Genomic DNA, 14,470 nt, shown 5'->3' on the forward strand with positions numbered 1-14,470 from the left:
CGGTCACAGAGGGGACAGGAGCGTTTCAGGCAGGGGGAGTGGCTGATGTGGAGGTGAGACCCCCAGGGACTCCTCCCCTGCCTCATCAGGTCGGCATCAATGCATAGGCGCCTGCTGGGTCCATCCATTCATTCAATCAATAATCATTTACTGAATGAAAATCTCTAATTTAGACACTTCCCTTTCTCATTCATTCCTTCATTCTATATTCCCTGATGCCCACCCCCTTCCAGGCTTGGTGTTGGTCGGGGGGACACAGAGTTGAATCAGTGGTGGTCCCTGCCCTGGAGTTGCTTCCAATCTAGGGTGGGGGATGGACCCTTACACCACACCATGTGATCAATAGATATGAGACCCTTAATGCCAACTGGGGCAGTGGTGGTCAGCGAAGGCTTCCCGGAATTGGAGGTAGTAAAGAGGAGGTGGGTGAAGGTGCAGAGCATCTGCACAGGTGCAGGGCCCAGAGCAAGGCTGGCTGTGAAGGGCCCTGAATGCCAGGCTGTGGCAGAGACTGTTGCTGTCCCTAATATCTATTCTTCCTCCCTTCCACGCTAAGGAGCCATGGCTGCTTGGAAGAAAGACTACATTTCCCAGCCTCCCTTGCATCTAGGGGGCCATGTGACTAATGTGGCCAATAGGATATGAGCAGAAGTATTGTAGGCAGTTTCAGGGTTGTTCCCTTAAAGACTAACGGTGTGTCCTCTCCTCTACCTTTTCCTCTTTCCATTGGCTGGAAGGTCAACGTTGTCCTGTTTTGGAGCACATGAATGAAGGCAACAGTCCAGGAATGATGGAGCAACAAGATGGAAGGAACCTGGGTCCCTGATGCCACAGTTTATGTGTGAATTATTATAGGAGGGACAGATGAACTTCGTTCTTACTTAAGTTGGTGTTATTTGGGGTCTCTGCCTTAGGAGCCAGACCTATATCCCAGCTGTAGCCAGGCTAAAGGCTATTCTCCCCTGGGGCACAGAGAGCTGTCAGAGTTCTGTGGGGAGGGGAGTGACATGGTCAGATTTGCATTTTTGGAAGATCTGTCTGGCTGCAGAGTGCAGGATGGGTCAGAGAGGAGAGAAATAGGAGGCAGGAAGACCAGAGAGGGGGTTAATGTCTTAGAGTGGGGCAGAGGTGCTAACAGAGGGAGGGCCAGGTTCCCCACCCAGGCCTGGAAGTCAGTCCTCTGAAGCTGGCCTTCAGCTGCCACAGGGCCTAGGACAGCTCCTTCTGGGGAGGGTTGGGAATGCAGGGCTGAGCAGGGAGGGCGGCTCAGGAGGATGGATTTGGGGAAGAGGGAGGGGTGGGTGGGGAAGTGCCTATGGTGGGAAGGGGGCCTGGGTGGGAGATGGTGAGGGGACAAGGACAGATGGCAGGAAGAATGAGCAGGGGTACTGGGCGCATCAGGTCTCCTCTAGTGGCAGGTGGCAGAAACCCAACCAGGACCTGCGAAAAGGGGACTTTGGTGGCTCTTGTGCCTGGGAAGGACACACCTGCATCAGAGGCTGGAACAAAGGTGCTGGAGCTGCCTTCCTTGCCACTCTGCCTCTCTCTGTTGGGCTCATCCTCTTCCGTGCCAGACAGCCTTTGTCCTTTGAGGGGGTAGGAGGTGGACACGGCCACAGGCAGCTTGGGGGTCACGTCCTTTCAGCTCGTGAGGCAGGAGATGAGAGCCTCTCTCTTCCAGTGGCCGTAGGTAAATCCCAGAGAAGGAGATCGACTGGCCAGGCTGGGGCCACCTGTCCATCCAGGGCCAATCACTGCGGTCAGGGGCATGGGGTGCCATGGTGGCCAGGCAGAGTGTCCTGTCCAGCCTGAGGCCAGGGGCTGGGGTCCTGGGATTGCGCCGACCACATGGAGTGGGGGAGAGGAAATGCTCCTAAGGAGGGGAGCGTCTTACTGTTACCTGGAGATTAGGGACAGGATTTCTGGCTGGACAACAGCGATCTGTATTGGCTGCAGACATGGAGCCAGTGATGGGACTTACAGGAGGATGTAGGACAATGGCTGCGGATGGGGAGGGGTGGGGGGAGGAGCCCTAGTGGGGAAGCTTGATGGATGTGGGAGGTAGGATCTTTCGGCGCCTCTCCCCCGGCAGTGAGCAGACTCCAAAATGCCCCCAACCCCCTCTTCCTGTCTCTGGACTCCTGACGTCTTATCTAATTGTTAGAAAAGAACACATCAGAGCAATTCCTATGAGAGAGAGGGACTGGGAAATGCCAGGCTCCTTTCCCTAAAGCACACTCTGTCACTTCCTCCAGGTAGGCCTCCTCGAGCTCGCCCCAAGCTGGCAGAGCCTGTGGCTCCCTCCTCTGGGCCCTGTGCTCCTGCCATTGCCCTCTATCCGCACAGCTCTCCCTGGGCTCCAGTGAGGACCCACATATCTGTGTCCCCCGAGGCTGTGAGCCTTTTGAAGGCCCATCTCTGTCCTCTCTTGGGTAGGACTCCGCTCCCAGGGGTTGGTCCTGCCAGCTCTTGGGTGTCTGCCTGTGTCTCTATGTATGTCCCCGTGTGAAGGGACGTTTGTGTGTGTCTGTGTGTGGTTGTGGGCGCCTACTTATGTATGTCTGTGCCCCACGTGTGTTCTGTAAGGCTGTGGATGCGCAGTGTGTCTGCGAGGATTTTACCTGGGATGGTGCGTGTCTGCCTCAGTGTGACCGTGTGGGAGGGTGGTCTGGGGCACTCCTCCGCTGTGGGGCTTGGCAGCCTTGAGATGTGCACATGCAAGTACACACAGACCCACACAGGGGGCCAGAGGCACACAAACACAGACACACACAGGGGGCCAGAGGCACACAAACACAGACACACACACGCACACACACCCAGGCCTGTGCAGGGCTGGCTCTGCACCGGGCCACCCTCTGAAAGGAAGACGAGGAGTCCTCGTCCCAGGCAGGCTGGCTGGCATGGATTCCGGTCTTCCCCTCCCCAGACGGGGAGCTTTTCCTGTGCCCAAGCAGAGGCCGGGAGCCAGCCCCGCCCTGAGACTTCCATTTCCACCCACGTGGCCACACCTCCGACAGCAGGACAGCAGGCTGGCCCTGCGGATCGATGGTTCTGGAAAATACAGAGGCAATGGGGCCTCGGAAGAGAAATTCTCGCCCCGCTGTCTTTCCTCTCAGACAATATACCTCGAGCACCGCAGTCTCCAGCTACAGCATCTTAGAGCCACCATGGCAGGTATTTCTATCACTGTCCCTGCAGGTGAGGGCCCTAGTCAGGTGCTGCGCGCACACCCACAGGGCGGGGGGAGGAAGAGGGAATGGTTGATCACTGATTGGGTGGGTTCTGATAAACCCTAAAAGGTTTATTCACTGCTGTATCCCCAGTTTTTACACAGTACCTGGTACACAGTAGATGCTTAATAAATGCCTGTGGAACGAATTAACGAAGGAGGCTAGTATCAGCTCTATCTTATAGGTATGGAAATGGAGGCTCAGAGAGGCTCCAGATTGCACAGCAGCCCAGTGGCAGAGACAGGGGCTGTTAGAGTGTTAAGCCCCAGTTTGGCCCGTTGTCCCTCCAGGTTTACTCAAACTGACCTGAGTAAACTGTGAGCCCGCAGCCTGGGGCCCTGAGGCCATCCACGCACATCTTCACTACTGATTGCAAGCCTCAATTTCCTCATCTGTACAATGGGTTTGATGAGAGGGTTTCAGGTATCAAGTCACAAAATTAGTTTGTAAGGAACGCAGCTTCCTCTTTTCTCACTGGCCTGGATTTGTGTCTTGAGCCCCTGTTTTACTGAGTATGGTAGAAACGTAATCTTGGTCCTTCGGGGACCCCCTTCCTGGGAGTGTGTCTGGTTGGGGAGAGAGGGCAGAGGAGTTGTTGTAGCAGCCGGTGCTGGGGCTGGGGGTGCCCTCTGGGTTGTCGTTGCCCCCCCGCCCTGGTCCCCATGGAGATACCCCCCTCCGTGCCTGGCCTTTGAGGTCAGCCCTCAGGTGTCACAGCTGCACTGCCTGCCCCTTGTCCCCATGCCCAGGCCGTCCAGCTCCTGCTCTCTCAGCCCCTCCTGGGTGCCCAGGGATTTTCTGGACCTGGGCGTCTCCTCCAAGTCCAGCCCCAACACTTACTTAGCAGGTCTCTTAACCTCAGTTTCTTGTCTATAAAATGGGGATGATGATAACACCGGCTTCAGAGGGTTGCCTGTCAGAGGACACACATTAATCTCCGGAGGATGCTTGACACGGCCCCTGGTGCATTGTCCCGGCTCAATTATATTCTTTTAGCTATTACTGCTCCTTGGCCTGTCCCGGGGGCCTCGGCTCAGGACAGGGGTGTGGGCAGGGCCCCCTCATCTCAGGTCAAGCCTACACCTTCCTTCTGATTAATGAGGACAGACAGGGTCACCCGGGCTGGAGACCGTCCTGGTGATGAGGCAGCACGTGAGGAGCCTGCGCACATGCAGAGGTGGGGGGACGTGTGCCCGAAACATCGCCCCATGTGCCCTTCCTCTGCAGCCCGTGGCCCCCTCCACCCCACCCAGCCTGCATGGCTTGAGGGAGGGTTTCTGAGCCTGTCCCTGCCCTCCTCCCACACCCTCCGGGGCGCCCCGTCACCCACTGGATCCCAGCCAGATGCCTCACTTTGGCCTTCAAGACCCACCTCCCCCGCCCCCCCAACTCCCGTCACCACAACCAGGCCTGACCAGACCTCCTCCCTGCCCTCCCGCTGGTCTTCGCTCAGTGTCCGTCCCTGTGGCTCAACTTGCTCCCTCCTTCCAGACTCCACGCCTCTGCTCGCGCTGTTCCCCACCAGGACTGTCCTCTGCTCCAGCCGCACCACTTAGAATGCAGCCTCTCCTTCGAGAGCCAGCTGCGCAGCCTAGCCCTGGGCCGGAGGTGACGTGTGCAGCCGGGACCAGGCTGGCTCAGCAGTGGGAGGGACGGGGACAGGGGTCCGGGCAGACCCCCTGCCCCTGGGAAGAGGCTCGGGGAAGGTTGCAGTGAGGCTGAGAGGAGGCCCAGGCAGGCAGGTGGGCTAGTCGGCTGCTGGGGCTTGGGCACGGGGACTGCTGATCGGGAGGCAGGAAAGCTGTGTGGTTAAGTGAGTTGGACTCACTTGGTTTGCGTCCCATTTCTTTCTTGCTGGTGACCTCAGGCGAGTTACTTAACTTCTCTGAACCTCTGTCTCTGCCTTTGTCAAAAGGAGGTAACAGTAGCTGCTCCTCACAGGAGTGTCACGAGGAGTGATATGGTATTCGTTTCGTGCATAGACTGCCTGGCATACAGTAGGAACTCAATAGATGTTGGCTGTTACTGTTCGTGCAGCCTTTAGGACTTGGCTGGGAACAAGCCAGGATTTCCGGCCCACAGTTGCCCGGCGGGCAGAATCAGAGCTGGGGGATGGGAGAACAAAGTAAGAAGAGCATCCACTGTTTGAGGACTTTCCACGAGTTCGACTCGGCGCTGGGCATCGCGTAGGAATGACATCATCTGCACTCGAGCCAGCAGCACAGAGTAACTCAGGGCCCTGCTGGGGCTTGAATTGTGTCCCCCAAAGGGATGTTCAAGTCCCAGCCCTGCTACTTGTGACTGCGACCTTATCTGGAAATAGCATCTTTGCCGACGTATCACGTTAAAACGAGGTCGCGCTGGGTTAGGGTGGGCCCTCCTCCAGGGACCAGGGTCCTCATAGGAAGAGGGCCATCTGGACATAGAGACACAGAGGGAAGATGCCGGGAGAAGACGGAGGAGCAGCTGGAGCAATGCTGCCACCGCCAAGGAGTTCCAAGGACTGCTGGCCACCATGAGAAGCTTGGAGAAGGCATGGAACGGACTCTGCCTCAGAGGCCCCCAAAAGGAACCAGCTGGCTCCAGACATTGGGCCTCCCGGAACTGTGAGAGAATAAATATTATTGTTTTAATCCACCCAGTTTGTGGTAATTTGTTTACAGCATCTCTAGGAAACTAATATTGCCCCATCTCACAGAGGAGGAAACTAAAGCTCAGAGAGGTTAAGTCACCAGCCCAAGGTAAACAGCTGGCAAGTTCCAAGGTCAGAGTTTGAACCCGGGGCTGCCTTGTTCCAAAGCCCCTGCTCCCGGCCGGTGGCATGTCAGCCTGGCCACCTTGCTTTGTGGCTATTTGCGCCCATGTTCTATGGCATGGGTCTCTGCGTGTGAAGGGACAGGTCAAGGAGCTGCTCAGTGTGTGCACGCTGAAGGCAGACAAGGGGATTCGGCAGGAGACCCTGAGCCTGCCCAGGGAGGTGGCAGTAGCCTGAGAGTCACATTGTAGGACGTCAGGCCACTGGAAGGTCAGGCTCCAGGCTCTTTCCGTGTCCAGGGGGCCCCGGATACCCTGTCGGGGCTGAGGGCCCAGTGTGGCCAGCCCATGTTTTCAGCAGACTCAGCTTCAAATCCCATCCTGAATGCTCACCAGCCTTGTGACCTTGGGCAAGTGACCTCACCTCCCTGTGCCACAGTTTCCTCATCTGGAAAATGGGCCTGAGCCTCGCTGGGCTGGAGGCAGCAGAGTGGGAGACAAAGCGCCGTTGTTGCTGGTGCCACCCTCACCCACCCCCCGGCCGGCCCGGGGGATGACGCAGGGAAGGTTGCCCCAGCGACGGTTTTGGACACAGTGGCCCTGGATTCCCTCTGGGAAACAGGATGTCCGCGCTGCCCAGATCACCACCCGGCCACAGGAAACCAGCTGACTTTGTCCTCTCATGTCCCCCGTCCCAGCCCAGGAAGGGACTTGCTGTCCCGTCAACAGCCCAGCTTCTGAGAGCGACTCTCAGAGCTGCTGGGGCCCAAGACAGCATCCAGCCCTGCATTTTATGGGATGGGCTACTGGGGCCCAGAGAAGGTAAGGGACCTGCCCCAGGGCACACAGCACCCAGGAGCAGGCAGAAGTAGAACTCAGGATTGTGACTCTCAGAAGCTGTGCAGCAGCAGCGTCAGTAATGGATTTTGGTCTCCGACTTTCTGTCAGATTCGTCTGCGTGCCTTACACGTAACAGCTCATTGAATCCTCACAGCCCCTTGGGGGTAGACACCACGATTGCCCCTGTTTTCAGATTAAGAAACCGGGGCTGGGGGCTGGGGATGGATTGGTGAGCTGCACAGACACAGTCCCTGCTTCAGAGAGTGGCTGAAAAGTCCTCAGACGCAGGATGCCCGAGAGACGAACGTCCCCGGCGTTCCTTCCCTCACGGAGACGGGCGGTGGGAAGAGCTGCTGACTGAGTGTTGGGCATGGTTTCCGTTACCTGCCCCCCGCGGCCTTGCTGTGTGGCCACAAGCAAGTGTTTGTCCCCTCTGGGTCTCTAGAGCGGGTGGGGGCGCTCTCTCCGAGGGCTCCTTTCGCTCTCACATCCAGCGAGTCTGGGATAGCAGGAATGATACGCTTTTCAATGTACCTGTCTGCTTCTTAACTGCTTTTATGTGACTCTCTTCCTTTTCAGCCAGAGGCATCCAGGGTCTCAGAGAGGAATAGGATTGAGGACCAGGAGCACAAAAGGAAAGAACTGATGTTCAGCTTTTGACTGAATAGGATCCTGCAGTCCTTAGCCAGATAATGGTCTTGAAAGCCAGGGTTTGTCGAGAGACGGGAGAGGCTTTCTAAGTCCCTGAAGTCCTCTTTGCATATCAAGAGCGCAGCCTGGCTGCCTCGAGATCACAGGAGGAGTGTGGAGAGGAGGAAGGGCAGGACGAGCGGGAAACTCCCAGACCAGGAGAAGGAGGTGGGCGTCTGCCATCAGAGGAGGGTGAGGACAGGATTCTGGTGAGGAGGGACGTGGGTGAGGACGTGGCCTGGGTCCCAGGGAGAGACCCAGAGGCCTGTCCTCCTGGGCATCAGTTTCTGGTGGGGGTGGGACCGCAGATACTAGAAGCCATATACTGGGTTCTAGGATGTCAGTGCTGATGGTCCACTTTGCCACTTATCCAATGTCGGGATGTGGTGGGATTATGGGCCATGGAGAGGGGGTGTCTGGTTAGGTGTGGCTGACCTAGTGTTGCTGGGACCCCATGACCTGTGTGGGGTGACCAGGAAGTCCAGAATTCCAGCATGTCCCGAGGATAAAGACACTAGCAGAGAGGGGCACCTTGTGACAGTGGGGCCATGGGGGCGCTCTGTGGGGCTCCCTGGGCCACTGTAGTGGAGGCTGGCTCAACACCAGGTCTGCAGGACCAGTTCCTTCACCAGCGGTGCCAGTGAGACTGCGGCCAGTGCCGGGAGAAGCAGGAAGAGGTGCCTTGAATGGGTGCTCACGAGGACCAGGTGGCACATAGGTGGGGAAGATGCTCTCGGGAAGCTGGGTTGGCTCCGCCTGCCCACCTCTGCCCTGGCCGCTGTATCTGGCCGGAAGAAGCAGGAAGGGTGCAAACCCTGAAATGCTGAGCACTCACCCCAAGGCAACCGAGCCAACCCCAGGAAGACCACATGAAACTAAGGGGCGACAGACATTCAATTGGCAATGAACTTGCCGATGAGGAGTCGCTGTCCTCCCCCTAACCCCCACCATCAAGGGAGGGGCATTCAAGCATGAGACGAGATCCTTTGTGAGTATGTAAGAAAGCTCCGGTCCTTTTCCTCAGTGCCCCTGCACGAGAGTGTGCAGTTTTGCACTGCCCATGCTAAGAGAAGGGCCTGTCCGTCTTTAACTTGTCCTTCTCTCTCTTTGGTCAGGTTTTGCTTTGCCAGCTCTGTGGATGGAGGCTGGCAGTGGGGGCAGGGGGCGCATAGGTGACGGCTGCCCCATAGGAGGGTTGTCACACATGGTGTCTTAGTTGATAGTATTAAGGGTGATCACCCCTATTTGGGGCCTTATTTGGCAGCTCTCTGTGATCACCTCTCTAAAGCTCAGAGAAGGTAATCAATTTGTCCAAGGTCACACAGCAAACTGGAAACAGAGCTGGAATTTGAACTTGGATTCTCAGATTCTTGATGTCATGTGCTTCTGATTGCACAGGGGCAGTAGGGACCACCGTGACCGTGTGATGGATGACGATGCTTACAAGGCCATGGTCTACTTGGGGACCCTTCCAGCATGTGACAGGAGACATCCGTGGTGATTAGTCAGGGGCTGCATGGGAACAGCCTGCTGACTCCCGGGCGTGTCACGGCAGTGGCTTCCAAGCCATCACTCCCTCCAGCACAGGAGGAGGCCCAGATGAAAAGCCTCAAAGATGCCTGGCAAATGATGTGCAGGAAAGAATTATGCATCTTGTTCCAATTAAGATGTTGGAAGAGAAGAGCATCTAATTGTCCCACAATTACCTTTATTTATCAAACTCAGAATGAAGTGTGGTTGTGAAGCATCTCAGGAGAGCTGTGTGGAGCTGGGGACGGTCCAGGCTCTGACGGGCATCCTAGCCACGGCAGAAGAGAAGGCCAGCCTCCCGGGCCCCGGGGATGAGCAGGGTGAGGTTCCCTGCAGAACCAGAGCAGAGGTCTGGTTCCCGCCCTGCTGCTGGCTTCAGGGGGCTTTGAGTCTGTCACTCCTCCCTCTGGGGTCTCTGCTTCTTCCCATAGAAAATGGGGACATCTCTCTGCCCTGCCCATCTCACAGGGAAGCCGAGACTTAGCAGGCACCACCCTGTCCTTGATGCTGTGCCCAGCCTTTCCCACATACCATTTAATCCTGCAAACATAGACTGACCGAAGCGTTCACCTCCCCCGGGAAGCCTTCCTGGAGGCTCAGGTTGGGTCACATGACTCTATATCTCCACTCCTGGACCTTGGTGGGGTCTTTACTGTCCAGGGGGTTGAACTGTGCATCTCTTTGTCTGGACTGCGAGGCCAGCAAAGGCCAAGATAATTTTTGACCTATGTTGGTATTCCCAGCACCTGGGACAGACTTCTAGTAGATTCTCCATAAATGTTTGTTGAATCAGTGACTGATAGATAAGGAAACTATGTCTCAGCAGGTTGAGTAACTTGCCCAAGGACACACAGTTAATAATTCTCAGAACCGGGAATCAATGTGCTCGACTGAGAGCTTCACATTAATGAGGGGAGAGCCTCCAGGTGCTTTGAAAGGTCCACGGGACCGAGGATGAGCTGAAGCATCGGTATTCTGCTTGTGCGGTCACGTGCCCACCGCAGGCAGAGGAGCCCTCGGATGCATCAGAATAAACGCTCAGAGAGGAGAGGAGGAACGAGCCGATGACGTGCTGGGCACCGATTTACACTCCAGTGAGGCAGATATTCATGAGATGTCGTCTCTAATTTCGAGGAACACTCAGTCTAGTGGGAAGACAGATTGAGAAAGGCAGTGTGACATGTGCACTAAGCACAGACTTTCAGGTCCTGTGGGTGGTTTGCCCGCGGCAGTGGGGGAGGGGGCCACCAGGAAGGGTTTGCTGGAATATTTGACATTTAGGGTGAGTCTAAAGGATGAGGGTCGGGGAGCGGGGAGAGGTAAGCCGGGGAGAACAGCCTGTGCAAAGGCACGGGCGGGAGGGGGAGGGCAAGGCCGGCTCTGCTGGGATGACTCGTCTTTGTCCAGGAGGGCACCGGAAGCTGCAGGACAGGAGGTTGTGACCCAGCCTGCTGAGTCGGCTGTTCCGTCTGTCAGCTCTGACCCCGCAAGCTCCTGAGGCTCTGGGCCGCCGACACGCTCTGCCAGACCCCGTGGCACGAGAAAGGAGGAAGCAATCTGGGCTTGCTCAGTTTCCTCTGGTCCTTCCGTAATCCCTGTGCTGGCTGCAAGCAGCAAAGCCTCGAGGCAGCTTTGCTCAGCAGGATGCACGGAGGGGCCCTGGCTGCTCTTCTGGCCTGGGGCTCCTTCGCATCCATGTGTTGACTGCTGCCTGGCCCCAGTCCTTGCACGCCCAGTGTGGCTGAGCTGGCTAGAAGAACCCAGGAGGGCTCAGCGTTTGTTGAGGGCTTACTGGGGGCTACAGAGGGTGCTGGGGGCATTTATACATGATCTCAGCTGCTCATCACAGCCCTGAGGTCGCATTGTTATCTCCATTTTGCAGATAAGAAAGCTGATGCTCAGGTGGGTTAGGAGGCTGGCCCCTGGACATATGTCTCATAAGGGGCAGGGCCCGGATTTGGACCCCAGCCTGTCTGAGTCCACCGTGCCAGGCTGCCTTCCAAGCTCTTAACAGACCAAACGTCTCTCTGGCAGGGTAAGGCCCTGCACAAAAGGGCCAGGTGGGCACCAGTCCTTCCCTCCAGGTGGCAGATATAGAAGGCAAGTGTTGGCCCTGACAAGTGGGCCCAGGGCATGTGAAGTCGGCAGCAGGCGTGAAGGCCTGGAGGAAAATGTTGGAAAAGTTCAATTCTCCTAGGTCAATTCTGACCTTGAGTGCCTTGGAGTAAGTGCTCTTCAGAGAGAGAAAATAATACTACTGATGGTCCTTTGTATTTTTATATACATATACATCCATACATTCATCTACCCATCCATCCCCCCAACCCTCCTTCCCTCCATACATCATTATTTGTCCCTCCATCCATCCATCCATCCCCCATCCATGTCTCCATCATCCATCCATCCCCCATCCGTCTCTCTATCATCCATCCATCCATCCATCCATACCCACATCTCTCCCTCCCCCCATACATCATTATTTGTCCCGCTATCCATCCACCCATCCATCCATCCATCCATCCATCCATCATCCCTCCATCCATCCATCCCCCATCCCTCCCTCCATCTATCCGTTCCTCCCCCATCCCTCCCTCCATCTATCCGTTCCTCCCCCATCCCTCCCTCCATCTATCCGTTCCTCCCCCATCCCTCCCTCCATCCATCCGTTCCTCCCCCATCCCTCCCTCCATCTATCCGTTCCTCCCCCATCCCTCCCTCCATCTATCCGTTCCTCCCCCATCCCTCCCTCCCTCCCTCTAGCCATCCATCCATCCATCTGTCGTTCCCATGAACAGTTCCCATTCACCTACTGGTTCACCAACCAACCCATCTATTTATCCATCCAGCTTCCTGTCCATCCACCCTCAGTCCATCCACCTATCCATCCGTACATCCACCCTCACACGTTGTTAATTCAGTGGTTTAATGAGAAGCTTCGTGGACCCAGGCTCTTTCTATAGTTTTGCTCTGTGATATTCAGAACGTCAGGCTTTTGTCCTGCATCTTCTCTCCTCATGGTGGCATGATCTCCTCATGGCTGTCGCGTCTCTAAGCATCTCGTCCTCACACAATGGAGGCCAGAAGAGAGAACATCTCCTCCTTGTGTTCCTTTAATGAGGAAGACTTTCCCGGAGGATTCCCGGTAGACTTTCCCCCATGTCTCCTGGGTCACAATTGCATCACACGGCTATTAGACAACTCTCTGGCAAGGAAAAAGCTATCACCACGATGCCCTCAAACTAAGCAAGATGTGTTTCCTGGGGCCGCAGTCTCCTCCTAAGCTGCTGGAGACTTGAATAAAATTGGGATTCATTTAGCAAAGAGGAAGGCAGGGGAAGAGGGAGGTGGCTGTGGAGCAGGCAGATGTGTCCGCTGCTCCGTCCATCTTCCATTCACTCATCATCCACACAGAGATTCATCCACCCGTGTATCCCTCATTTAGCCATCCATGTGTCCGTTCATCTATCAAACCTTTATTGATGCCCACTGTGAGCCAGGCCCTATGCTCCCCGTCTGGTGGGAACTCACAAGAAAAAGATCTCGTTAGGGAGAAATATGGAGTTTCCCATAATACCTCCGATAACGGCTTCATTTAGTCACAGTAAGAATAATATCTGAAGATCATGCAGTGCCTTGCAGTTTGCAAAGATCTCCCAGGACCACTCCTTCATTCCACACACGTTTATTGAGCAGCTGCCGCATGCCAGGCGCAGCTTTTTAGTTTCACAAAGTACTTTTTCCTACATTTGTCAGAAAGAGCCCTCCCAAGTCAGAGACCAAATATTTTCCGGAGGCAGGAACAAAGCCTCCTTCAGGCTTCCTCGGAGCCAAGGGTGGGGAGGGTCTTCTGGGGTCAGAGATGTTGGGGGGAAGGAGAAAGTGTTTTTCAGAGACAAGGCAGGGCCTTTCTAGAACCACGGAGCATTTTCTGGAGCTGGAGGTGGGCGTTGTTCAGACCAGGGTGAGGTTTCACGGTCCACAGGCAGGTGTCCTCCAGCCCAGCTCTGCACGCAATGGGCATCTCCAGGAGACTCACGGCTGCAGGTCTCTGCTCCGCCAAACTGGGCAGCGTCTGGGCCAGCCCTCCAGGGACAGTGAGGTTGGTAGATGTAAATTCGTCTTTGACACGCATGCCTCCATTTTACTCAGATGCCTCCATTTTACTCCTCCCCCCTCCGTTAACCCCCCACAAAACACAGAGGCTGTTACTGCTCTGTGCAGCATCTCAGGACTTCCAAATTCTCCTGCTGTCTCATCAAAACTCATCATCTCGTGTTCCATCTCCTGGGGCCCTCTCTGCTTGGATTGGGTGGGGCTGGCGGTGTGCCTGTAATAACAACCATTTCCATTCATGTGTCAGCTAGAAAATGGGCCCCACCTCCCAGGCAATCAAATTCTAGGCCTCCCGGATGGCCAGAAATACCTTAAATATGCATGTATTATTGAGGTCATTGGGATAACGTCAGGACACATTAGGACATTAGGAATGTCAGTTTTTCAGAACATTCGTGCCTTTCACGTCCCCTTAAAGCTTTGGGTTGAAGTTATTGGTTTAGAGAGGGATGGCATGAGTCAAGTGACAAGGGGTTAGCATGGCTTGGAGTCCTCCATACCAGAGCCTGGGAGTCCTTCCGACCCCTGAGCTGTGGTCCTCCAGACCTAGGGTCTTCCATGCTCAGGGACTCAGAATCCTCCACACTCGAGGGTTATCGTCTTCCACTCTCAGCGGCTTAAATGGCAGGGTAACAGAGCTGGCTCATCCTGGGGTGAGGTGGCTGCGTGCATCTCCTCCCAAATCTACTTTCAGTGATGTCACAGTGATAACTCGAAATCAGCTGTGTTGGGAGTATTTACACTGTGGGAATTGGCAGATGCTACCAATCGCGGCCCCCTCCCCCACCAAGAGCCTGTTGTTAAGCATTAGCAGCACACCCCTGGGGGCAGGGAGCTCCAGACTTGGAGGGGAGAATTCTCCACAGCTAAGGGCAGGGGTTTTCCAGATTTGTGTTGGAAAGACACTGTGTTTTCTAGGGCCCTGGGCCGAGTATTTTTCGTAGTCGCGAAGGGAGTGTTTCCTACAGCTTAGCAGGGAGTGTTTTCCAGAGCCAGCGATTTCTAGAGTCAGGAGAATGTTTTCCAGAGCCTGCACTGAGGTGTTTTTCTGTGCTCACAAAGGATTGTTTTCCAGATCCAAGGATGGAGCATTTTCCAGATCCAAGAATGGAGAGTTTTCTAGAGCCCTGGACAGCGTTTTCCCAGACCTAGGAATGGAACTTTCCAGAGCTGGGGATTGAGAATTCTCTTGAGCCAGAAATAACATGCCTCAACTCATTGTCGTAGGCTTTTGCAGAGGGAGGCAGGGAAAAATGTGAAGATGGAGGGGCCAGGTCTCGGTCAGAGTGGAGAAGAGCCTCTCCTCCAGA

At 55.5% G+C, this 14,470-nt stretch overlaps 1 long non-coding RNA gene across 1 annotated transcript; it reads left to right on the forward strand.

The window, feature by feature from the left end:
- Nucleotides 1-6,684: 6,684 nt before the first annotated feature.
- On the forward strand, nucleotides 6,685-13,476 carry LOC139079724 (uncharacterized). The gene is made up of 2 exons (XR_011533605.1): nucleotides 6,685-6,809; nucleotides 8,916-13,476. It is a non-coding gene; the product is annotated as an uncharacterized lncRNA (long non-coding RNA).
- Nucleotides 13,477-14,470: the final 994 nt, after the last annotated feature.

Source organism: Equus przewalskii, chromosome 2 (assembly GCF_037783145.1).
Source record: "Equus przewalskii isolate Varuska chromosome 2, EquPr2, whole genome shotgun sequence".
Taxonomy (NCBI): Eukaryota; Metazoa; Chordata; class Mammalia; order Perissodactyla; family Equidae; genus Equus; species Equus przewalskii.